At 27.3% G+C, this 27586-nt stretch overlaps 1 protein-coding gene across 1 annotated transcript in view; it reads right to left on the bottom strand.

The window, feature by feature from the left end:
- Positions 1–27586, bottom strand: part of LOC122271046 (uncharacterized) — an 84728-nt gene that overhangs the window by 50305 nt on the left and 6837 nt on the right. The window lies entirely within an intron of this gene.

The following is a 27586-nucleotide window of genomic DNA, read 5'->3' as shown; positions in this document are numbered from 1 at the left end:
TGAGTTCAGACAAACCTAGAATAAGCCGTGAAGTATCAAACACCGATAAGAAATTTTTAAAATATCAAAATGAAACTTAATTATGAGAAGCTAGAAAAAGTGAGTTCAGACAAACCTAGAGTATCAAACACTGAAGAAAAAATTTTAAATATCAAAATGAAAATAAATAAGGAAAAGATAACTTCGGTTTACGCTATGGAGAAATTCTCTTCCGATGATTTATTTGGGTTGTGTTTTAATATTTAAGGTTTGCCTGAACTCATTTTTTCATTCTTTCGAATTTTAAAAGGTAAAAGAGAATTTGTGATGAAAAGTTTTTCCCGTGATATGGTTTCCTCTTAATATTTAAGTTTGTATTAAAGCAAACAAAAAAAGAGTCAGTAATTTGCCCGGTGCAGAATCTAGATATTGCTTTATTATAAGTAAAATACATCTTTTTATAGTTTATGCTTCTGTAGTTTCGAAGTTAAATTTATAAACAGACTTTTGAATAAAATACGTATATGAAAATATTTATTTGAATTGAAGTTATAGATGTAGATCAATTAAAGAGAATAAAATACGCTAAGACATCTGCAATATTTTTTATTTGGGATTAGAATATCAGTGGAAACGGAGACAAGTTTGTAGTAAAAACTTTTTACAAAATTGTCTCTTTACAAAATTTTTTTATTTTGCTGTGCTTTTTACAACCCTTAGAAAATTTTAATTGTTTCATATGTAGTTGCTGATAGTTATTTGGAAACACCAATTTAAATAATTCTAAATAAAAGTCAGTCAATCAAATTAAAGATTTAAGAAGAGACAACAGGGAAAATCAACCAACGTTTAGAGATGCATTAAATTGAATATGACTAAATTTCATTTTATTAATCTTTTGAAAGTCAAGAGTTATTTTAAGAGAATATATTTAATTTCAAAGTTTTAATGTTATTATAGGATTGCTACTGATAAATTACCAGATTTTGAATAGTATAATTTTGAAGAAAAAAATTGGCAACAAATTCGATAACATCCAGTAAATTTTTTTAGTTAAAAGAATAAGTTTCATAATTCCTTAATCAAGTTTCATATTTTCAGACTTATTTTAAATAGAAATCTATCCGAATCTCCAAAACTAAAAAGAAAGATCATTGAACAGAAAAATCTGTAAAATATATAAGCTCATCTTTGTAATCATATTCAACATCCTAACACCCGGATTCTCCAGAAACAATCATTGGCGAAATTCCAAAAAGTCCCACATTGCATTTAACACTGTTTCGTTTAAAAGGAAAAGTACAATTGCTAAGTTTCTTCTCTTTGTCATCATTAAGTTTAGAGTGTAAGTGGCGTCCAAAAAAACTACTTCAGACAGTGACACAACACGCTGTATTTCACGTTAGACCTGGCCTATTTTATGTTCTGGGCTCACAGTTTAGTTTACAGTTTTCTGAAGCAAGCGAAACTTTTATTTCTTTGTGTTGCTTTTCTATTTTGGGTTTGTCAATAAGCCAAAGGTTTGAGCTTTCAGAGTTGATTTAAATTGCACAAACGTGGAAACTTAGTCGAATATTTCTTGAAAGCTAATAAATATTGATGAAAATGGTATAAGGTAAAAAATTAGGAAATTTTGTCACCGGCCAGTGGCTATATTTTTTAAAACATGTGGTATTTTTTAAGAAACTGATGATACTTATAAAAGCAATTTTTTGAAGTATTTTTAAAGTATTGAAGTACATTGAAGTATTTTTAAAACATGTGGTATTTTTAAAGAAACTGATGATATTTATAAAAGCAATTTTTTGAAGTATTTTTCGAAATATACTGAACATTACATACATTTCGAAAATGTAGAAAAACTTTTAGGGACAAGCCTGAAATGAAGCAGTTTTCATACTCTATTATGAACTGTAATAATATCACATTATTTTTATTTATTTATAATGCCAACATTAAAAGTCAACTACAGTAATAAATACAAAGAACAACATTGAGAACATCGAAGTTGAAGCGAACTTGAAAAGCAGCTGTTGCGATAGTCTATGAATCTAAAAGGCTCAAAGTAGAGGTCCACAAGAGAATCTTAGCCTAAAGGTCGGCATGAATGAGATGGTCACCATCCGTGACCAGTCCTAGATAACAGAGATTGCAAATGAAACTTGATACAATGCAGAAACAGCACAAATGTTTCGGGAGACAGTCATGGCTAGTGGCTAGTCTAAATTCGGCCACCATTTTATGTCTGGGCCATTTTGAGACTTATAAATTTGTCTTTCCTAAACTTTTGAATAGTTTTAAGAGCGGTACTTTTTTTAAACTGCTCAGACTTAGTATTTTATATATATATATATATATATATATATATATATATATATATATATATATATATATATATATATATATATATATATATATATATATATATATATATATATATATATATATATATATATATATATATATATATATTATATATATATATATATATATATATATATATATATATATATATATATATATATATATATATATATATATATATATATATATATATATATATAAATAAAAAGATGAAGAAATATATTATTAAAGAAGTTATTGATTCTGAAAGCTTATTCTGGAAAATAAAATAGAAAATTTAAAAAAAAAAGAAGAAAAACAGAAATTAGGAAGCATCGAAGATTTCATCTCACTCAGCAGAAAGACATAATCATTCATTGCCTTGTCAAGCGGTATAATTGTCTGGAAGAATACATCAGCCTTCCCTGATTTCCCATTTAGTTCGTTAAATGCGCAGAAAATAAATGGATTTGCAGTCTGTTCACGAAACACACTTCCATAAGAGGAAATGAAAAGTTAAAAATTGGATTATAAGTCCTAGTATTTATTCCTTTCTTCATTACTGTTCTTTGCAAATACATAACTTATTAACAAAAAATTCAAATATTTATGTATATAAATATTTGAAATGAAAAATGTGTTAAAAAACCAAATTTCAATTTTGAAATATTTTATAATAAAAGAAAATAAGGTAGATTTAAGGGTAAAGTTTAATTTAAAAACCAGTTTTTATTACTCGTTTTGTTTATGCCTGGTTTTCGAGAAACATTAATAATTTATTAGCGGTAGTTAAATCTAGAATCGATAGTCATGTTTAAGATCGCTTAGAGATCTGGAAAGTAAAATTTTTTATATCAATATACTTTGTAAAATAGCTTGAAGAGGAGATCACATATGCAACGATGCCAACTGCCCACTTTCTACAAAAGTTTTATAAATCGGTTAGTTTTTTTTAATTTTTTTAGTGGAGGTTTTACTTTAATTAGCGAATAAAAAATTTCCAGAATAAGAGACATTTTTGCAAACTTTCTAAAAGCCTCACCTCGAGAGGACTAAAACAAAGGTACATTTTTTTATATCAGGCTCTGTATTTTTAATATTTAATAATTTCAAATTAAATTGACGGAGTTAAAAACTGTATTTAACTTAATTTACCGTAAGAAAATATTTCTATACCAAACAGAGTAAGTTAGCGCTTTTGCATATGTAGAAGAAATTTTATTACATTCAAATTTTTCATTTTTTAAATAACCTCGAGAACCTTCATATTGGGTTCATTCCAGTTTTAAAGGAAAATTTCAAAATATCACCTTAACACTTTTGTAAATTAAACTATGAATAGAAGTCCTTTTCTGTTACACGATCTCCCTTCATTTAACAGACAAACTTTAAAATTACGCCCTTTCAAAATCTCTAAGATTTTTTTGGTGAAAAACATTTATAACTCTTTCGCGCCGACATAAAACCGTATCAACCAGCGTAAAAAGATAAAACTGGTAATTAAAGTAATTCTTTAGCAGTTTATTTGTGGGCGGAGTTATAATTGTTTGATTTATTTAACTCACCATTACTGTGCTCAAAATAAAACTCTTTAGTTATACTTTGAATTAACATTGATTATATACATGATTAAACTAACAATAATAAAAGTAAAAGCAAAGTAAGTCTGTCAAATTAGCAACGCCTACATTTAAGTTACCGTTTTTTATTTAATTACAACTTGATTCTGATTTTGTACGAATGATTTTCTGAATCACCCGTCCCCAAGGAGTTAAGTGAGTTTTCATCTCGTTCTAGGCCCCTTATAAGGATTTTGGGGATGATTAAAATAACTGTAACTATGAGGACCATGGATAAAGTAGGCATAGTCAATAGGGTTGTCGAATACTTTTTATGCTATTTTAACTATTTCACTAGAGGCATATATATATATATATATATATATATATATATATATATATATATATATATATATATATATATATATATATATATAAACATTCCGAACAACCTAGTAATGCTCATCTGTATTTGTACATCATCTGCTCAATTTCGAATAATGATAAATACTCAATATTACTTATAAATGTATAATCAGTATTCATCTTGGTCGAATTTGAAGAAAAATTCGAAAAAAAAGTTTTTAATTCTAAGAAAAAATATAGATTTTTAAGATAAAAAATGAAGATGAATGCGAGACAACCCAGGGTATTGTCGAACGGAGCATGCAGGAGGTGAAGCCTCCTAGTCTTTATTGAAATGCGTAGGAAGTTTAGATGAAAATAGTAAGGAACATTCACGCATAATTATACTAAATAATTAATGCGCATGATTCAGTTAGACGCAAGTAGAAAATATTTTCCTGTCAAACAATTTTCTTCAAAGTCAAAATCGTGACAGTTTTTAAAGCACGTATTTTAACTATTTTCATTTATGCGTCTTACAATATGCATCTAACGTCTACGCGATTAAATTGACATTTAACCAATTAACCTTTTACCAAATAACTCACTTTTTGTACTGTTTTTTGTAAACTTGTTTTTAAAAATAATTTCCTTGTTACTTTTAACATATACTGCGTCATTCTCACAAAGTTCACTCCATCTTTTAACAATGAGATCATCTGTTTATTTTCTAAAGACTTTTCTTCACAAAACACTCCATGGATTTTAAAACAATTTACTTAATGTGTTCTTCAGAAATAGCTAGTGTAATAAGCTTCAAATTTATGGGGGACCTTGTATATAAACAGAAGCGATATATATATTGCTATTCTTGCGCCTGGTTAGCACATTTATGACACGTTTTAAAAAAAAAACATGAGTTTATTCAGGTGAATTTATGTTGAACTTAAACGTAAAAGTTTCCCTTTCTTGCTCAAAACTGTTTTATTATATTTCACCGTGACGTAAATAGCTTTATAATTGAAAGTATAAACGAAGCTTTTATTTTAAATGATTGGAAAAAAATTAAGTTTATTCAAATGAAACTATTCTTGTGATTGGTTGTATTATAGCCAGTTGCAAATTTTATTGAATTGGAAACCACAATAGGAACAATAACATTTCGAGCACATTTTTTTTAATTACGAATTTTCAATTACAGTTGCAATCACAAATACGAATTACGGTTACGATTGTTTAGCTGGAGTTTACAGTTCTTTAGTTACAGTTTAATACAGTTTTAGTAGTTTAGTATAGTTTAAACTGTTTTAGTAGTTTAGTACAGTTTAAAAAGCTTTAGTACTTTAGTACAGTTTTAGTAAACTGTTTTAGTTATAGGCTAAAGCAGTTTTAACCCCTTAACGCACAGATTTTTTGAAAAAAACTGGGCCAAAAAAAATAATTTTTTTTAATGTAAAAAAACACACTTTAGAACATTGTCTTTTCTTTTGGTGAATAACTTAGAAATACTGCTCCATGGAAAAAGGCTATATTCAGAGATGCCAACGGCTTCGGTCATGCCAAAATATTTTTGAAAAAACGGTAAATAACTACAAAATAAATTTTGCAAATATTTGACTAGTTTTTGCTTGCATTTTAAAAGGTATAGCATGATAAACATAGCGTAAAGTGGTGAATTATATAAGTCTACGAATTATTTGGAAATAATGGTGGATAAAAATCTACTAAATTGAATTTATTAAACCAAGAATCACAATGGATAAACTACCACTTTAAAATATATATTTGCTGTCCGGAGCAAATTGACATCTCTGTAAATTTAATTCTTGAATAAATAAGAGTTATGGCTTACAATCCCATATAAATGATAAATATCAATAAAACGATTTTTTTTTCTTAGCTTTCGCATTGTTATTTTCAATTCTCGATTATATTCCAGTGTGAAAAATTACAGCAGCATAAACTACAACGCAGCTCGAATTATCTCGAGTGTACACAGTTTCGTCTGTTTAGCCAACGCCTCCTATAACTGAAAGCCTCCACACGATTTCTTATAGGTAGTCCGATCAGACCATTGCAAAAGATATCCACTTTCCGAACGAGTCACTTAATACAAAATTTAGTTAAAATAAGACAATGATAGCAAATATAAGACTAAAAATTTATTTTATTTATGAATATTATTGGTTTGCCTTATTCACTCATCAACCACTACAGATTCTATTCTCAAATATGTATGATAAATTTCTCTCAATTACTTTCATAAAAGGTTTTGGGTTCATGCGCACAACTGGTTCACTTTTTAAACAGTCTGCGCGGACTACTTATAAAAGACCATGTGGAGGCTTTTTGATGTAGGGGATGATGGTTTAGCGCGCTCGAATTAAAGATGTTGGTTAAGAGGTTAATATAGTTTAGTCAAATTTGCAGTTTTTTCGCTACATGCAGTTTAATGAGGAATTCATTTTCCGTTCTCTAAATAAAATTAAATTGTAAAATTCCATCCTCTACACTGGTTTTACTGTGTATTTAACAGAGTAGAATAATGCAAGAAATAATAATTAAAGAAAAATGAATTGCATTTTTACCACTTTATACATTTTTAGTCAACTGTATCATTCTTGTGGGTTGCAATATATATAAAAGAATGCTTCTTTAATTATAGTGGTATTGTAAAATTTGAAAAAGAAATCAGCTTTTAACTTCGTCCGTCGTTTATTTTGGTCGATTCAAATTTTGCACGGGTAAAAAAAGGACTCATTTCTTAAATCTTAAAGCACGTTGAAACTGTGTCATCAGTTCTGCTATGTAAAATCGTCTAAGAAATTTGCTGATAAAAGAAAAATTGTTTGCATTAAGCTAGTATAGAATTGTTTCCAGATCAGCCCCTGTATAAGTAAAAAGTTTTTACCAGATTAAACAATTATATTACAATCTCACTATAAACGTAATTCTATAAATTAAATTTATTTATTTTTCATCCATTGCATTGCATTCTCTAAAACATAAAATAATATCTGTATTTGTTAGAGCGTACGTAATTAAGTCAAAATTATTTAAAAGATAATAGTAGCTAAATCCATAAAATTTTCCTTTTCCTTTGACGATTAGATTATTACCCCTTTAATATATTTGATGATCTAGTAAGAGCCCTGCAATACATAGAAATCAATATGACGAAGATGATTTAAAGAAGCATTTCTGATGAAATAAAATATTCTAAACTAACCATAATCTTCTGACAGCACGAACATTTGTGTCACTCGTTTGGGGGTAATTAAGGTTACGGTGAATGTCGTGTCGAACTTTCTTTCAATGTAAGTAGTTCATTCTGAAAGAAAGGCAACTTAACACGCAGAGGCACTTTTAACGACAAGCGCGTGTTTTGGCTTAGAAGAAGACACAAAGATTGATCGAATCTAGCAAGTCCGGGAATGAAATCGCATGTTATCAACTTATTGAATAAGCATTTAAGAACAATGCAAAAAAGTAATATAGAAAACAGACTAACTTTTAAATGGAACATAAAATTTTCGAACGAAAATTACAGTTTTTTTTTTTTAATATTTACTCATCTCATTTAATGCATAGCTGCCAACAGCAACGGATTATCGGTAGTATTTCATTTTTATATTTTAAGTGATCATGAATCTTATAAATTTCTTTTTAATTCTTTTTATAAATTTAATTTGATATAATTTTGACTACCACTAAATGCGAATTAGTCATTATATAATAACAAGTTGTTGAAACAAAAGTGAGTGTAAACCATAGCAATTGTGAAAAGATAAATTTATCAACAATTGCATTTTCAATTAGTTTTTCATCGGGAGATACTAATGAAATTGTAAACGATGACAAGTCTGTTTAAGGTGTTGTTATGAACAATTGATGAAAATTTTGTGCATTGACGTTGGAGATTTATGGTTTGAAAAACTACATTTTCTTATAAGTTTTTACTACAAGTTTCACACTATTGCCAGCATCCTCAAAAAGCTATATTTCGTAAACTTTCACTAGTAAAATGTACATGTTTCAACTATAAGTAGTAATATTTTAAGATAGTAAATGTCTCTTAAAATAAATGTAATAATTAATTGACTTTTAATCCTTTCGAGGATGGACAGACTTAATCTGGCTTTTGCTTGAAATCCACCACATCCAATCCCTGTGTGTTAAAAGTATAACTATACAATTTTTAATTCAAATTAAGTAGTGGTGAATTAAATAAAGCAAACTATTATTACACCGCCCACAAATTAACCGCTAAAGAACTACTTTGGTTACCAGTTTTATCTTTTTACCCTGATTGATACGGTTTTATGCTGGCATTTAATTGTGACAGTCGGCGCGAAGGGGCTAAGGTCTTATAAAGTAGAAACATAACGGGTGTTGGTTTACATACCTGCCAACTTTACATACCTGATTTTAATCACCACTATTCCTACAAAAATTTAGCACATATATAATTATGCGTTACTATCATGGTTGTCAACTTAAGTTTGCTCATATACAACGTATTTGTTTGCTTAAAATTGAAGTTTTAATTCCATTTTATTACCACTGGGAAAAATTATAATGGAAGGGATTAAAAGTTGGCAGGTATGGGTTTATATGAACTTTTCAAAACAAATTATATTTTCTTATTTTTACTTCCACTTCTCAACTTCTAATAACCATACGAATCAGTTTTTACATCGCAATCGGCCACTAATTCGATATTTATTCAAAGACGATTTTCTTGTCATTTAACTCTTCTCTTATTGTCAACTCCTTAATTAAAAAAAATAATCAGTGTGAAAAAAAAAATCAATCAATCCGTTTCGTTTGACTTAATCTGAAATAATGCATTGCACCATTCTTAAGGAAACGTAATTTTATGAATTTTACCATCTTTTACTAATATCACTGAAAAGTTCGGTAAAAATTGATTCGCGTAATGAACTAACCAAATATAAATTGAATTTTTCATAATTGTAAGTTCTAATTTTAGCAGCCCTTTAATTTTCTTCCTAAGGTGATTTCTTTTCCGAGTAGTAAAATTGCTTTCTTTGTCTTTGACCGTCTTGTAAAAATAAAGAAAAAGGAAAATAGCATCCAAAAACTACTTTCAATTACTCTTTTTTTATGCTGACTTCCTACTTTTTCCCCGGAAATTGAGAAAATTGCGGAGAAAGTAAAATTTAATGTTCCGACTTAGTGCGATAAAAAATATTTTTTAACTCCGATTTTTTTCATCCCCGTTTATTTATTTATTTTGATGATTTTTTCTTCAATAAATTATTTAAATTTATATTTAATTTTATTTTTATAAAATTGAATGAAAAAAGTTTTTGTTAATATTATATTTAATGATTTCTTTGTGATTCGCTAAACTAATTTTCCGATTTCGATATTAAAAAATATTTTTAACACAGATTTTATATATTTGATTATTTTAATTCCAGTTGGTTGTTTTTCTTCAATAATAAGTTATTTAAATTTATATTTTACTTTATTTTTTATGAAATTTAATTGAAAAAATTTTTTTTTCTTCTTATAATGATTTCTTTATTATTCGCTAAACTAATTTTCCGATTTCTGTATTAATGGAAATTTTCGGTAATACAGTAAAAATTAGTCTTGAAAAGCAGTTTTCAATCTACTTTTCAATTTATTCGTAAAAAAATCATCAAAAAGTATGTAACTAAAAGAAGTTTTAAACAAATTTAATAGAAATAAAATATTGAGGAAGTATTTTAAGAATTGCATAAAATTCCATCATAGATATAAATTTAATAAAAACTTTTTCCATGTTCAACTTTATTATTCTTTCAGTTCGGCAGAGTATAAAATTTATCGAATTACTTTAACCTTATTTTGAACTAGTAGTTTAAAGTAGCATAAAGACTCTCAACTATTCGTTAAAATAATTATAGTGCAAAGAAGTTATATGTCGTAACATTTGTTTCTTATTTCTTTTTTAAAAAAAATATCATGAAACATTTTTGATCACGACAATAATTCAATAACTGAGAAAGATAGGTAAAAATAATGTAATTTCTTTTCATTTCGTTTGTAACTAAATTATTTTAATTTTAAAAATTTGCTTCCATAACAATAAATTAAACACTCAACTTGAATGATTAAAGATTTGTCTCAAGGTTTTCATGTTTTTTTGTTTAGTTTCAGAACTGCTATAAGATTTAATTGCAGTTTGTAAAAAAGAGTTACGTTTCTTTTAACAAGTTCACGCCGGGAAAAGTGAAAATACTGGTAGAAGAACTATTTCAATATTAGATAATATTCGGGAGGAGTTAATCTATCCTCAACAATAACGTGTGAACGTGTTAAAGCGTATATATTAATAGCGCAAAGTTTGGTACTTTCTGAACTAGAATGAATCATAATAGCTATTCTTAAGGGGATTTAAATTATTACAATTTAATGGTGGTAAAAATAATTTTAAATCCAGTGAGTTGAAGTAGGAGCAAAATAAAAATAATTTAATGTTAATACAACTTTAAATACATAATTCATATCAATATGCTAAAGATTAAAAAAAATGTGAAAAATAAATTAAGGAAAGATGGGGAAAATACTACTCAAGATAGAAAAAATAGCTACGAAAAGATAGAAGAAATATTTAAAAACATTTTTCTTGACCATCAAGAGTCGTATCTCTGCTAAAAGAAATTTTTGAAAAGTTTTATTTTAATAATAATTGAAAATTTTAAATTTGAATAAAATTTTTAATTTCTCAAACTTTGAAAGTAAAAAAATTAATGCTGTATATCGAGATATTTTCTAAAACAAATAGCGACCGTTGTTTGTTCCATTTTACTGCACGTTGTACGTCCAGAATCAAAATTGAAAACGAGTCCCAGAGTTGTCCACGGGCGACCAAAAAAGCAAAAAGTGGTAACTAATAAAATTCAAAATTTTATTAAAATTAGCACCTTTTTCTTTACCTTTTTTCAGTTTACTTATGAAAGTGCTTTAATTATGAATAATATGAAATGTCAGTTCTAGTTGTAGTTACGATTAAATAATTAAGGAGATAATAAATAAACAAAAACGAATTGAGTTACTACCACTTTTAACAATTATAGTCGCCTGTGACATTCCTGCATTTCTATTTAACCCTTTCTAAAGCTGTGGTAAGTATACTTACCACCAATTTTTAAAGCCTATGGTGAACCTTTTTACCACTTTTAATTTAGGTTTCCATTTGTTAATAACTTCAGCTTTCTTGAAGTGCGTTTGAATAAAATTGACAACCATTTATTAGTTTAAGAAAACGTATAAAAGTTATAAAATTCATAATTCCTTTTGAAGTTTGTAGCATTTATAAAATTTATTTTATAAATAAAGAAAAATAAAAGCGAAAAAGTTCCTTACAGGTCGTGTTAAATATACTTAACAGAAAAAAATGGCATTTTTATAAACTTAATGAGCTTTTTTTCTTAACAATTTCAATTCCAAAAATACTTTAATTTACCTTTATTAGAAATAAATGGCCCATTAAAGCGTTAAGAAGTTAAATTTCCTTTAGAACATTAAGCATTCTTTTCTGTTAAAAGATAGTAGGTAATTTAAATACGACTTCACACTTAATCACTTGATCAGAAATCAGACTATGCTTATTTAAATAGATTAAAAAAGGACAAATCATGTCTGAAGAAGTTAAATTGGAAAATGATGTGATTCATAACCAGCTGAAAGCTAATTATGAATAATCATAAAATTAATAGTTTTCACATAAATACTTCAATTAAACGTTCTAATATTTGAAATATTAAAATAAAAATCAAAAACTTTAACTTTCAAAAATTACTACTTGTTCAATAGGAACGCAAAGAAAGGAATCAGTTGTTTTACAATGCAAAAATGTACATCAATTTAGTAAAATTTACCGATTTTAAAGTCAACCACGTAAAAAGACTTGCTTAAAATAAGCTTGCAAAATACTTATCTGAAAGCTTTATCTTCATCTGAATAATTTTCTTTATGTGAAGTTATCAATGTATAAAAATATTTCTATTCTTTAAAATAACACAAATTATCGGTTTTCATCATTTTAACACGTAAAAACATTCTTATAATGAAAATTAACCTTATGCCCTAAAACAGTGTAACCTAAATATTTTATGCAAAAAACACTGTAACCTAAATATTTTAAACAGTATTTATCTGATTTAATGCAGTATCTATCTGATTTCACTATTTTAAAACCTAAAAACACTCTTTATTATGCAAATCAAATTTATAAAAGAAAACGCTATATACTGAATATTTTATGCAAAAAACACTATAACCTAAATATTTTCTGTAGTATTTATCTGATTTTAAGTAGTATCTATCTGATTTCATCATTTTAACACGTAAAAACATTCTTATGATGAAAAATAAACTTATAACCTAAAACACTATAACCTAAATATTTTATGCAAGAAAAAACGCTATAACCTAAATATTTTATGAAGTACTTATCCTATTTTTAGCAGTATCTATGTGATTTCATTATTTTAAAACCTGAAAACACTCTAATACTGAAAATTAAACTTATAACCTATAACACTATAACCTAAATATTTTATATAGTATTTATCTGATTTCATTCAGTATCTATCTGATTTAATCATTTTAACACGTAAAAACATTCTTATAATGAAAATTAAACTTATAACCTAAATATTTTATGCACTTAAAAAACGCTATAACTTAAATATTTTATGTAGTATTTATCTTATTTTTTGCAGTATCTATCTGATTTAATTATTTTAAAACCTAAAAACATTCTTATAATAAAAATTAAACTTATAACCTATAACACTATAACCTAAATATTATATGCAAAAAAAACACGCTATAACCTAAATATTTTATGTAGTATTTATCAGATTTTTTGCTGTATTTATCTGATTTAATTACTTTAAAACCTAAAAACACTCTTATAATAAAAATTAAACTTATAACCTAAAACACTATAAACTAAATATTTTATGTAAACAAACACAGTAATCTAAATATTTTAAACAGTATTTATCTGATTTTATGCAGTATCTATCTGATTTCATTATTTTAAAACCTAAAAACACACTTATTATGAAAATTAAATTTATAACCTAAAACACTATATACTGAATATTTTATGCAAAAAACATTAAAACCTAAATATTTTATGCAGTATTTATCTGATTTCATGCAGTATCTATCTGATTTTATCATTTTAACACGTAAAAACATTCTCATGATGAAAATTAAACTTATAACCTAAAAGAGTATAACCTAAATATTTTATGCACTTAAAAAACGCTATAACCTAAATATTTTATGTAGTATTTATCTGATTTTTTGCAGTATTTGATTTATTTATTTTAAAACTTAAAAACACTCTTGTATTAAAAATTAAACTTATAACCTAAAGCACTATAAACTAAATATTTTATGTAAAAAAACACTATTACCTAAATATTTTATGCAGTATTTATCTTATATCCTTTTTTTCATTTCATACTTAACAAATATACTATTTAAAAATGTATTTATATTATAAATAACCAAAACTCCCTCATGTTAACACTTTCAAAAACAGGAAATAAGCCATCCAAAAGCTCTATATGAACTCAGTATTTTACACAGAATGTATCTAATATCCCATATTTTATTCCTCGCATTATGATTTGTCAAAGAGCCAATATAATATTGTGAAAGACATCATTATTCATGCGTCATGAATTTCATTCAGAAAGCACTTTTTTTTCTTCTCAAAATCATTCGTACTATCTCGTTGTCAGATGGATCGATAGTCTAGATGGCGCCTTTTATACACCAGGATAACTTCCAGGACACAGATGTAAATTTCATCTATATAACTCTGTAAATTGCTGTAATTACTTATTCGCACGCAATCGGTTATCGTTAAGTATCTAATTCTCGAGACATTAAGTGTTTAATCATTTAAATCTATTATAATAACTAAATCTTATTAAATTTCTTATTCTGAGACAGTTTTAAGTAATACACCATGATTTTTTGAAAATAAGTTTTTGTTATTACTTTGATACTATTAAAAAAATTAATTTTTTAATTTAATGAAATAATAATGGATGAAAATTGACACAATGATACATAAGAGCGAAAATTGTGCACTTAATGTAAAAAAAAACTATTTTTAGTTTTTGTTCATAAATTTTTATAAAAATTTCTGATGCTTATGACGTTAAGTACTTAGTCATTTAAATCTGTTCTATTAATGAAATTGTTGTTAGCAGTTTTTCTTATTTTGTTTTTAAGTGATGCACGATGATTCTTGAGATTTTTTATATTATGTACTTTAATTCTATTGAAAAAATAAATTTTACGATAAAATGAAATTATAATGGATAAAAATTGAAACAATGGTATATAAGTACAAAATTATACACATTATATAAAACAAATATTTTTAGTTTTTACTCATATGTTTAAAAAAAATTCTGATGCTTTTATAATTTTAAGCGCTTAATCATTTAAATCTATTCTATTTACTGAAATCGTTTTTAACAGTTTTTATTATTTAGTTTTTAACTAATGCACGATGATTCTTTAATTGATTTTTTTTATATATATAATGTATTTTGATACTATTGAAAACTTACATTTTAGAGTAAAATAAAATAACAATGAATAAAAACGGAAACTATGGATATAAATAAGAAAATTATACATAGCATATAGAAAAACTATTTTTAGTTTTTACTCATATTTTTTTATTAAAACAAATTCTGATGTTGTTGACATTAAACACCTAATCATTTAAATCTATTATATTTACTAATATTGTTGTTAACAGTTTTTCTTATTTAGTTCTTCACTAATGCTCGATTGTTTTTAAATTACCATTCTTATATTACGTATTTTAATACTATTAAAAAATTTAATTTCTGAATGAAATGAAATAATAATTTATAAAAATTTAACTATTATACACATTACATAAATAAAAAATTTTTAGTTTTTACCCTTACTTTTTTAAAAAAAATCCTGATACTTTTGACGTTAAGGGCTTAATCATTTAAATCGATTCTATTCACTGAAATTGTTGTTTTACAGTTTGTTTTTCATTTAGGTCTTAATTAATGCGCGATGATTCTTAAATTATTATTTTATATTATGTATTTTGATACTATTTAAAAATTTAATTTTTTAATGGATAAAATTCAAAATTTAAATAATTTTAACAAATGAAAAGACAAAAGTGAAACAAAAACACTTGAGTTTAAAAAATTTATGTTACAGTTAATACGGGTTGTTGGTTATTGTTTACGATAAATTATTTTTATTAATATGAATAGCAAACAATATGCCGGTATAAGTTATTACTTCATGACCAATAATAAGTACTGATTTTCTATAAAGTTAAGTAAATGTCGGAACCTTAAGACGTTTAGCTTCAGTTCATTTGACGAAACATTTAAAGCAACAATATTTTGGTATTTAAATATTCCAATTTGATTTAAATATCAAAAAAAATATTCTTTCGTTATTGAAAGAATTCAAAAATGTGTGACAGATTATTAGAAGAGGGGGACTAGTGTGTAAAGTTTTAACAAATTTGCCAATAAAGCTTATTAGCCATTATTTTGGACATATCTCGTATTTTTTAAATGAAATTTGAACAACTCTATGCATTTTAAATGATAGATAAGTTAATTTGAACATAATTTTTTTAATAATTTCTTTTTTCATTCTAGTCCCGCAACACTTGGTTAGTGTCTACACCTTAAAACTTACTATTTAATCTATTGCTATTTTTGAAAAAAGCAAGGAAAACCAAAATAGAAATAGTTTTAGTCAAAAAAAAATAGAGTTGAGTAAATAATCATGAAAATCTTATACCGAGAGATTTTTTTAAATATTTAAAGTGATAGCAAATGATACAATTTAATGTTTCAGTTTTGGTGTAATAAAGTTGATTTACACTGATATTTAAACAAAACAAATGTATTAGGCCGTCTGATAATACGAGGAGGTTTTAACCCTTGGACGCAAAATTTTTATTAAACATTTTTTTCCATACTTTTTTTTTAATATTTTGTTTTAACTTGGTCAAAATAGGTGAAAAATATTATATTTAGTATTTTAATAATTTTTGGTTATGAAATAGAGGTTGAAACACCGGTGTCTTTTTCGGCTGTAAAAGTAAAATGTTTCAAACACGGCTCACTTACAAACAATATTTTTTTCAAATTTGCACTTGTTTGCAGTTTTTTGGATCTAATAAAAACAATTACTCATCATTCATTTATTTCAATTTTCAAAATTAAATATTGATAAATATATGAATATGAATGAATAGTAAAATTTTAAAATAACATTTTTTGGATTTTATATTTTGCTAGAAATATAAATTTGATAACCTAGCAGATATTTTTAGTAACTATTAGACTGTTTTTAACAGTTAAAAAAAACACCAAAGTATTTTTTTTTCTCGCAACTAGGAAGTGAGTTAAAATATATAAAATGGATACCCCATCTGCATCAAAGAGTTACGTGATGCACAAAATAAACTTAGATAACCTAAATTTGTATTATATATCCTCCGTAAATACGCAAACTCTGTAAATATACTGTAATATTCTGTAAATATACGCCTCTGGAAGTATGTGAATATTTTAACAGGTTTCTTTAAAGTTCTTTGAAAACTTTTAATGCTGGTAGTGAAAATATAACAAAATTTGATTATTTAAGAAATTTGTGATTGCCATTATAGGTTATTTTGTGAAGATCAGATCTGCACGAGAACGGAGGGCTAGTACTACAAACTCAGAGATGCCAATTGCTCCGGACAAGCCAAAATAATTTTAAAAAAACGGTAAATAACTACAAAGTGAATTTTGCAAATATTAGACTATTTTTGCTTGCTTTTTAAAAGGTGACATGAGAATTATAAAGTGGTCAATTGTATTAGGCTACTAATTATTTAGAAATAGAGGTGGATAAAAATCTATTAAATTGAATTTATTAAACCAAGAATCACAATTGATAAACTACCACTTTAAAATATATATTTGCCGTCCGGAGCAAGTTGGCATCTCTGAAAACTAGTGCTAATTTAACTAGTAGAGGGTTAGAACTAATTTAACTAGTAGAAGGCTAGTACTAATTTAACTAGTAGAGGGTTAGTACTAATTTAACTAGTAGAGGACTAGTACTAATTTAACTAGTAGAGAGCTAGTATTAATTTAAGCTCTACACATTAAAGTAGTATCTTAAAAAAAGATAGTCCCTACTATAGTTATTAATAATTACGTAAATTTACAACCACTAATACTCACTAAATTCAATTTACTGTCTCGCCACTGTGTGTTTACCTTAGCCTCGCGCAGTTATTAGTTCACTTAACCCATCTGTTAATTAAATAAAAATAAATCAAATGTAATAAGCGTATCCTTTCTTAACATAATAACTCATATTTTAAATAACGATAAATAAAGTTAATCTAAAGTTGAAATTAAAGCAAAAATTTAGATCTTACTTTCCCATTATAATAAAGTTTCATTCATTTATTTTCTATATAATTATTTCATGTTTTAATTTCAACAATGCCAAAATTATTTCCATTCCTGTCACATTAGCACATCTTGATGCCCCGGAATTTTGTATATTTATATGAATGGTGATTCCGTTGTAAACGACCTCTTGCCCCTCTTGGCCACTGTGTTTTTTACTTTTTTTTTTAATATTTTATTTTTATTTTGTTCTATTTTTAATCCACATTCTTTCTTGGCTAATGTAATTTTTCTGGTCTTGTTTCTCCCCTTTTTGTTGGCAACTTTGCGCTTTTTTTTAATATTTCAAATCACTTTTGCTTCTTCTCCTTCACAATTAGCAAGTCTTGAAAATGGGCGCCAATTTTGAAGCGCTTGAAACATGTCGACTGTTAATTGCTATTTATATACTTTGGATTAGATATTTAGTGTTATAATATGAAAGTGTAACACAGTTTTACCAATGTGCCGTAATTTACAGAGATTTTTTTGAGTCATAAATAACAGAAATAGTCCATTGGTCTACGCTACCCCATGTCCATACTAGCCTCCCTCTCCCTTATTAATAAGACAAAAATTATTTCTGTTCCGTCAAGATATTCAAGTAAAATCAATACACTTCAAAAAAAAATTTCTTGAAATGAATGTTAAAGCCTTGAGAAAAATATCTTTAAATTAAAGTCATTCATTATTCAACAAACGTAGCTTATTGCCTAACTCTGCTTTGAGACAACTAAATAGAAATAAAACTTCGTTAAAAAGGTTACATACGTTTTTAAAACTAATGAAAAATTCAAATATGATTACGTGAATTTTTTTTACAAATGTTTCAAGAGAATGCAGAAAAGTTACACCCCATTGCGTCTGTCATCATGCACTTTTGTAAGAAACACAGACAGAATAACTTACATTCATAATGCTTAAGTAAATTCTTTATTATCCCTTCAGAAAACTAATAATTATGAGCTTAAAAATGTAAGCTTTTCACTGATTTAACTAAGCCTTAAAATTAGAACGATTAAGCTTTATCCTTAGGTACTGAATACAAAATTTTTTAAATAGAGTATAAATATTATATTCTCTTGAACTTTTTTAATCTGCATAATTTTTTTTATCTTCAAACTTAAATTTTTCCATGCTAAAAACATCTTGTTTGAGCTTAACTTACTGCTTTTTTTAGATGAGAATTTTATATTAGTTTATTTAACGATACCACAGATGACTAAAAATGTGAAAAAAGTGACTAATATAAAGCAAAATTCTTATTAAGTATCAAAATTCTTGTGAAGTATCTACTCTTTCGCATGTGTGTATGCCTTTGGGTGCCTGGAATGAAATAGTAAAAGGAGATAATGTCGAGAAAAATTTTAAATTGTAAAGTATACAAGTTTCGATGTCATTTTATAGTATCTAATTTTGAATAGCAAAATACAAAATTTGTGCGAAATAAGTTGAATAGTTTCTGAGAAATCGAATTTTAAATATAAGACTTAAAAACTGTACATAAAAACCTGTCCCTTCCTTGCTAGTCCTTAAACGAACGCTATACCGCCGGGAAAACTTTCAGGGCAAATTATCTGTTCTCCATTTTAAGTTTTCTTGAATTTAAAGTATAGAAAAGGGGAGTTCAGGCAAACCTATATTTAACTAGTTTCAATTGCTGACAATGTTTTTTTTCAAAACATCAAAATACAGCAAATTATGACAAGATCACTTAAACACTGCCTAATTCTAAACAATCTTGCAAAAAAATAAAAATAAAAAATAATTACGTCGTTATTTTGAAAACATTTCTTCGGCATTTGAAACTTCATGGTTTACCTGAACACACTTTTTTCTGAACTTTAAATCTTAAAGTAACCAGAGAAGGTGAAGCAGAAATCATCATGAAAAGTTTCCTCCAAGGTATAGCGTCCTCTTAAGTTAATGGCATTTCACAGAAATTGAGAAAAATTTCATGTACTCAAGCACGGAGCAAAAAGTCAGAAAAGTGCATCAATTTATTAAAAGTTGTCGACACCCGCCTGGTAAAATAGTACCATAAAAATAGATGTTAAAGATTCTAGGATTTAAATTACTATAGATAGAGGCAAAAGTATCTTGGGTTTTCTTTATTTTTACTGGCAGAAAAAGAACTAAACTGAGTTCCAGAATGCAGGACAAAGTTTTTACCAGCTTCTTTCGAAAGAATCTGAGCAGAATATTTGAAGAATACCTACTTACTTTCTTTTTTTACTTCCGCATTTTCTTTCTGTCTTTATTTTATATATTTTCGTGTAAGAATAAGAGTTAGAACGATTTTTATTTCGTGTTCTTTTAAGTTCCCAGAATAAATATATTTATTTATCCTCGAATTTTAATTTTTTTTCAGCGATTGCAAATTTGTGAATATTTTTAACACGTTCTGTACAATTAAGTATTATAATCAGGGATTAGGCAAGAATATGGAAAATATTCTATACTATATAAACAATCTTTCTTTAAGCAGCAGATATTTTGGAGGATATTACATGGCTAACCTGTTGGCACAATTTTAAAGAATAAGCTTCAAGCTTTCAGAAATGGTGTCATTTTTTAACTTTGCGTTATTCGCATCCACTAAAATAAGCACATGAAGTTAAAAGCTTTTTTTTTCCTTTCTCAGTACCACTATAATTAAAATATAAATTCTTTCTAATTAGAATTTTCATTCAACATTTAATAATTTAGAATTGCTAGTATTAAAATTAAAAAAGAAGCTATTAGCTTCCTTTCCTAATCATAATAATAATGGGGGTTATTAACACTGTTGCCAGGTGGCAATAATCATTCACCCCCAGATGGCGTTGTAAAATCCCCTAAAAATTTTAAAAAAACCCAAAATTCTTAACTTAATGTATAAGTATTAAAAAATAGTACAAAAGTTAAATAATGTATAGAAAACGTTGCTTTAATACTTTCTAATATTTTATTATCAACAAATTAGTCTTTTTTACATTTCAATCGTTGCATTATCTTTAATTTCTACTAAAATATTAAAGATATTTTTTGACTCGCACATTTTTTCATAAATATTTTATTATCAACGATATAGTCTTTTTAATATTTTAATTCTAACATTATGCTTAAATTTCTGATAAAATATTCTTCTTGTACGTATACACATTATCTCCAATCTTTCTTTTACTTTTGTACGTACATCTTTTTTCTTCCTCCTTTCGCATTATTTTTAAACCCTGCACATTAAAACTTTTGAATAATTTGAATTCAAATTCACCAAACGTACAGGTTGATCGAGCTAAGTACTAACTTACTACCTACATTCAACAAAGAGGTTAAGTTCTAAAATTAAATCTTAATCTTTTTGTTTTGGTTTAACATATTGATTTTTATCTTACCATATCACACATTCAGTTATAAAATTTGATATTAGAACGTAACCAAAATGAAACTAGTAAAATTCACAAATAACCCTAAAAGAAGCCCCTAAAAACAAATTCCCCTAAAATACCCACTGAAGATAAAAATAAAAAAAAAATCCTCCTAAATTTAGGGGGAAAACCCCTAATCTGGCAACACTGGTTATTAATAACAAATCCATGGGTAATATCCGGAATTCCATACACTGATGTTTTTTTCTATTCTATCTTTATAGTAAGATAAAAGAACAAAAATTTTATAGCCCGAACTACTAAAAATATAAAGGAATATTTTAATACAAAACAATATTTTGCAGTGCATTTGGCCTAAAAATAACATTTTGAAATTTAATTTGAAGCCAGTTTGTATCGCCTAATATAAAATCACAGACTTAAATGAAAATATTGGCGAGATCTTCTCTCACCATCGCCTGAAATGAAATAATTTTAGTCGAACACCGTATCTGGAGACACAACGATATATGTCTCATATTAACACTATGCGGTCCGCATATATTTAGTGATAAGTTTACCATGTAACCGGCTCCGTGTAACTTGCTCCACTTTGTAAAATACTATTTTCTAGTGGTAGCGAAATTTAAGTTACTTTTAGTTTAGTATTTTTTATTATAAGTAATTTTTTCACCAGTAAATATCAAAAATTATAAGTATGATATAAAATGCAACGTTAAAGTATCAAACTACTAGTTACTTTATTAAAAAGTAGACGTAACTATCTTTCTTTAACGAATTTTACTATATAATATGCTACCACTTTATTAAAACTATTCCAGAAAGCGCAGCAGTTGGCATCTCTGTACTCTTTTGTTCATTCTGAGATTTAACTTTGTTAACGCAGCACCTCCCTTCCCTTCCACCACATATCCTTCAATTTAGATGAAGGAGCAGATATCCATTCTTGGATAGGTACTCTGAAAAACTTGATTAGTTAGTACTCTTTTGTCCCTTGACAAAATGTCACATGAATATCAGGTTGCAAAGCGCGACATCTATGTGTTGTCACCGGCCACTAACGTTTGTCTTGGACATGGCACCAACGTGTTGTCACCGGCTGTTAGTGTATGGCTCGCGTATGGCACCAACGTGTTGTCACCGGCAGCTAACGATTGGTTTTCACGTGACAACACGTTGGTGTCACCGAAATATGTTATGAAAGTGTTAACACTAACTTATTATCCTTTCTAATAATGAAAGTAAAAAGTTGACTAAAAACGATAACTTTATTTGGGGCCCAATTTGAATTTGTTGTTTTCTTCACTTATTACGTAGATAAAAAAATAAAATTTAAATCCTTGTTACAATAGTTAAAAAATATGGCATTTTTAAAAATAAAAATTGGCTCAATTGGAAAGAAAAAAATAAATAAAATTATAAATATCTTTAAACGTCTAATTATAAAAGTTATAAAAAAGGGAAGCTTGAAATTTAAAATTAAACAAAACACATTTCAAAAAAGGTTAGCTAACATTTCAAAAAAGGTTAGCTAACCTTCTCTATGCATAATTTATTGAATATTTTGAGTACACACATCCAAATAAAATAACTCTTGATATCTAGTTAATTAGCATTATTCCTGAGTTGATTAGCATTATTAGTACATAATCAATTAATGTTAATACTTAGTAAATTAATACCTTACAATAACCATTGACCTAATTATCAAATAGTCATCTGACTGAAATCAAAATTACATCAATTTCTGACTGTTGACCTTTGAACAAATGTTATAACCGTTTACCTACGAAAAGCATATTTTATGTAAATAAAAATAATTAAAACTTCAGGAGAAAAACAGCGTAATTATATTAAGTGGATATTTTATTCATTTAGCTACTAAAACTGATAATCATCTGGAAATGTTTTTCATGTGTTGCCGGAAGTGAAGCAATATTCTGAAAAATTGAACTAATGAGGTGCATTGTAATTGAACCATTGAGGTGCAAGCTGCGTTCAGGAACATTATATGCAAAACTACTTAGTTTAATTTTTAAACACAAACGTCAGCCACATTTTTTGTGTGTAAAAGACTGAAAATTCCCGAATTGACTCGGGTTTTTAAGTTAATAAAGTCAGTTTTTTTTTTTTCGTTATTGTAAAATGTTGCATTTGCGTTTAATTGGCAAAGTATAAACCGTTCACCTGCCAAACTTGCATTATGTAACAATGAGAAAAACGTTTTTTTTAAGTTAAAAATGACAGCACATTTTTGTGATTAAATTAAGTAAATATTTTATTCAATTAGCTACCAATTTAAATTAGAAATATAATAGCAATATTATGAAAGAACCTAAAATATATTTTAGTATTATTAAAATATTTTGGTGGATTCTAATCTCTGATGTTTCTATAATTAATACTGACAAAGAAATAATCGCGTTACCAGTCTTCTTTTTGAAGCAGTGACATGTTCCAAAAATGCAGCATTTGCGTTTCTTCATCTTTGTGAAACAATGACATGTTCCAAAAATGCAGTATTAGCGTATATTTATCTTTTTGAAACAATTACATGTTCCAAAAATGCAGCATTAGCGTTTCTTCATCTTTTTGAAACAATGACATGTTCCAAAAATGCAGCATTAGCGTTTCTTCATATTTTTGAAACAATGACATGTTCCAAAAATACAGCATTAGCGTTTCTTCATCTTTTTGAAACAATGACATGTTCCAAAAATGCAGCCTTAGCGCTTAAACGGTTAAATGCTAATAATCTTTTTTTTTTTTTACTTTTCGTCACTTCAAAACGGGTGTGTACTTTCTGGGACAGAATTTTTCGATAGGCCGAATAATTAACAATTTAAACTAAACAATTCGTAAAGTTTCAGACGATTTGATACATATAAATATTCTTAAATGACAATTTATTTGCTGAATCTCATTCGAAATAAATGATTCAAGTAGAAATATTTCTGTTAGTCATTCTACCCTTAAAAGTCATATACACAAATCTAGGAAAATTAAGTAACTGGCTTATTTTGTGGAGTTGGAACAAATCCAAAAAAGTTTTGTAATTGATTCAAAAACTTTACAAACAGTCATTCTGGTATTTACATACTTGTAATTATGTATCCGATGTCATCAATAACAAGGGGACAATAGTTGTGGATAAAGATTATATATTTGTATTATAATTCAAGAAGGAAATGTGCTTTAGTTTTGGAATAAATAGAAAGTGTTACAATTTTAGTTGAACTCAGACGAAGAAACTCTGCATCGAAAAAAGATTTTTAAATTGCATTTTAAAGTAATTGTCTTAATACAACGCCAAATTATTTTAAAGCCCCAAAGTATTTTAAAGTTAAATCTTATGAATATTGTTCCTACTAAAATAGTACATTTTCCTAATTCCAGGGGTCTGTCCAGACATTTTGTGAAAGGTCCTGTTTTTGTGAAATTGTGAAGAAGTTTCTCGTAATTTGTGAATATAAAATAAAAGTTAAGTCACATTCCTTTAACCAGGGTCCTGCTTTTTTGAATTTTGTGAAAATAGGGTTCTGCTATTGCAAAAAACTTTTTCAAGGAGTTTTAAAATTGTAAATAGCAGATTATGCTCAACACTGTAAAACTATAATATAAAAAGTTTAAATTTTCAAAAATAAACAAGAATTGCTGCTACTAAATTAGAGATGCAACATACACATATTTGGTATTTAGGCTATACTGTTGAACGCAGAATATTCATTTCGGACGAATAATGGACGAACCGTCTGCCGGAGACGAAACTTAGTTCGTTTACATCTGTCTTCCTCCCCCCCCCCCCGGGAAGGGTTTATTCGATTACAAAACAATAATGAAGATAAACAAATTTGTGAAGGGTCCGTTTTTAAATTAAAATATTTTGTGAAGGGTCCATTTTTATGAAAAGATATTTTGTGAAGGGTCCGTTAACGGACCCAAATTTCTTCTAAACAGACCCCTGAAATCGGTTATCTTCACCAACGTGAAGCGAAATTAAATTAATTTTAACTTTTTTTACGAGGACAAATAATGCAACAAAACTAAGCTTAATGATATCTTTCAATTAAATTTGCTAACAGAAGACATCGGAGCCTCCCTGGCAGAGCCCTATCTCCCACCAAACGCTGTACAAAGCGCACAGGTAGTGGATTCGAATCCCGCTGTTTCTCTGGATGTTCCAACGTGCTGTCCTTCTCTATATTGTACTATTTGTCCTTCTAATTAACAAAGGTTTATAAGCCTAAATTGAGCACACAAGCCTGCAATTATATGTAATTCCAATAAACCACAAGACGTAAGAACGCGACCTATAGCAGCCTCCTTCTGTACTGATGCATTTCTGTCCAAATTGCAAAAAACTCAAAAAACTCACTTATGTGTATATGGCGGCCAACATGCACAATTTTTATACCAATTCCATTAACCACAATGACTCTCAATACAACATTAGAAATACATGATGAATGGGAATAAGACCGTAAGCGGTTGCAGGCATGCTGTTGAAAGATCATGAAAAGTAAATTTATCTTATTATCACTAATTACTTATTATTTATAACTAATTTCACATACAAATTTAAAAGTTTTATAACGATTTTTTAGGATTTTGGGAATTGCGGAAACTACAGAGAGTCTTAAATTATATTTGTTTTGCGAATAAAAATGGAACATAGTTTCTTTTTAAAATTGCGCAAGAATTAAAAAAAAAATCATCCAAACATGTTTTTTGTAGTAACTTGGAGGCTGTGTTCCCTGTTCACTCCCTTGTAAATGCTACGCATTCATCATTGTCTTTTTCCATTAAACATCGATATTTTTCCCCCAAAACACAGAAAATTTTGTTTAAAAAGTATACAATTATGGTAGCTTCATGTAGGATAACATTCTGTTAACAAGTTAATCATAACGAAATGAGCGGTTACCTGGATTTGAAAAATAATCACCTATACTTGAAGGAAAAAACAACTTTAGCCTAACAAACACAGAATGTTAGATTAAGTAAGAAGAAATAAATTAGATGTTATTTTACTTGTTGACAATTCAAATGAGGAACGGATCCTATAGCTCTTTATTAAGTTTTTTTTTTTCTAAATTCCAATATAAATGTTAAGATTTATATCTGGCAAGACGTATCTTTCTTTTCATTTGATTGACGTCGACTCGGGCGTGAGTTTATAAAATGAAATAAAAAAAGATCTCGTGTGGGAAAAATAAATTTTCAACTCTAATGGATAAGTTGTTAATATTTAAAGTAAAAAAGCAGGAAAAAAATAAAAAAGGAATTTTAAATTTGCTATAACTTTCGAAAAAATTAAAATTTCGAAGCAAAATTTGCGCTAAGTTTACTAATTAAAAAGGCTCTTTCAGCACATCAAATTTGGACTCCGTTGTTGCACTTCAGCGAGCCTCAGATTAACAAAACGTGGTATTTTTTGGTAAACTAGTGGTCAAACCTACATACCTTCGTACTTTGACTTTTCCAAGTCTTATAGATTTTGTGCAGCAAAGCAAAATGTAACTTAACCCCTTGGGGACGGGTGATTCAGAAAAGCATCCGTACAACATCAGAATCAGGATGTTATTAAATAAAAAACGGTAACTTAAATGTAGTCGTTGCTAAATTGACAGACTTACTTTGCTTTTACTTTAATTATTGTTAGTTTAATCATGTATTTCAATGTTAATTCAAAGTATAACTAAATAGTTTTTTTTTACCAAAGTAATGGTGAATTAAATAAATCAAACAATTATAACTCCACCCCACAAATAAACTGCTAAAGAATTACTTTGATTACTAGTTTTATCTTTTTATCCCGGTTGATACGGTTTTATGCTGGCACGTATTTGTGACAGTCGGCGCGAAAGGGTTAAAGCAAAAAAAGTGTTAAAAGTTCGCAAAAGAAAAGTACTGAATATCGCCTTAACTTTCGTACAAATAACAATTTTGAGAAAAAACGCTCTGTGTGAAGTTTATAAATGAATATGACCCTTTCAGCATACTAAATTTCAACTTTGCCTGCTGCCTGCAGTACGGACGATATGGTATTTTTTCCTACCAGCTTAACATTTAAAAATTCTCGAACAAATTGTCGAATGCTAAATTTTTCTAATCCATTTTACTCTCTATACATTTTTCTACACATATTTGTAGTTTCAAATTTCTAAGTCTTATAGTTTTTGCACAGAAAAACAAAATGTAACTTTAAGTTGTAAATCTGAAACGGCGTCGGAGGTCTTACGATTTTTTAATATAAGGAGATATTAAACAATTAATCGATTGTATTATCGAGTAAATAACTCAATTAATGTTCTTTTATAGTTTATTATTTGGAAAAACAATAAAATATTATTCCACTTTACAAATAAATAACTACATTCGCCTATTACTTCATAAATTCATGAGTGACTTAATTCACCACCAGTCTAAATATTCACATAACTTCTATGCAAATTTTAAACTGGAGGCCTATGAT

Source organism: Parasteatoda tepidariorum, chromosome 5 (genome assembly GCF_982258835.1).
Source record: "Parasteatoda tepidariorum strain Cologne lab strain chromosome 5, Ptep-v5.0, whole genome shotgun sequence".
Classification (NCBI taxonomy): Eukaryota; Metazoa; Arthropoda; class Arachnida; order Araneae; family Theridiidae; genus Parasteatoda; species Parasteatoda tepidariorum.
Note: the sequence above shows the minus strand (reverse complement) of the source record. Positions and strands in the feature narration are given on the sequence as shown.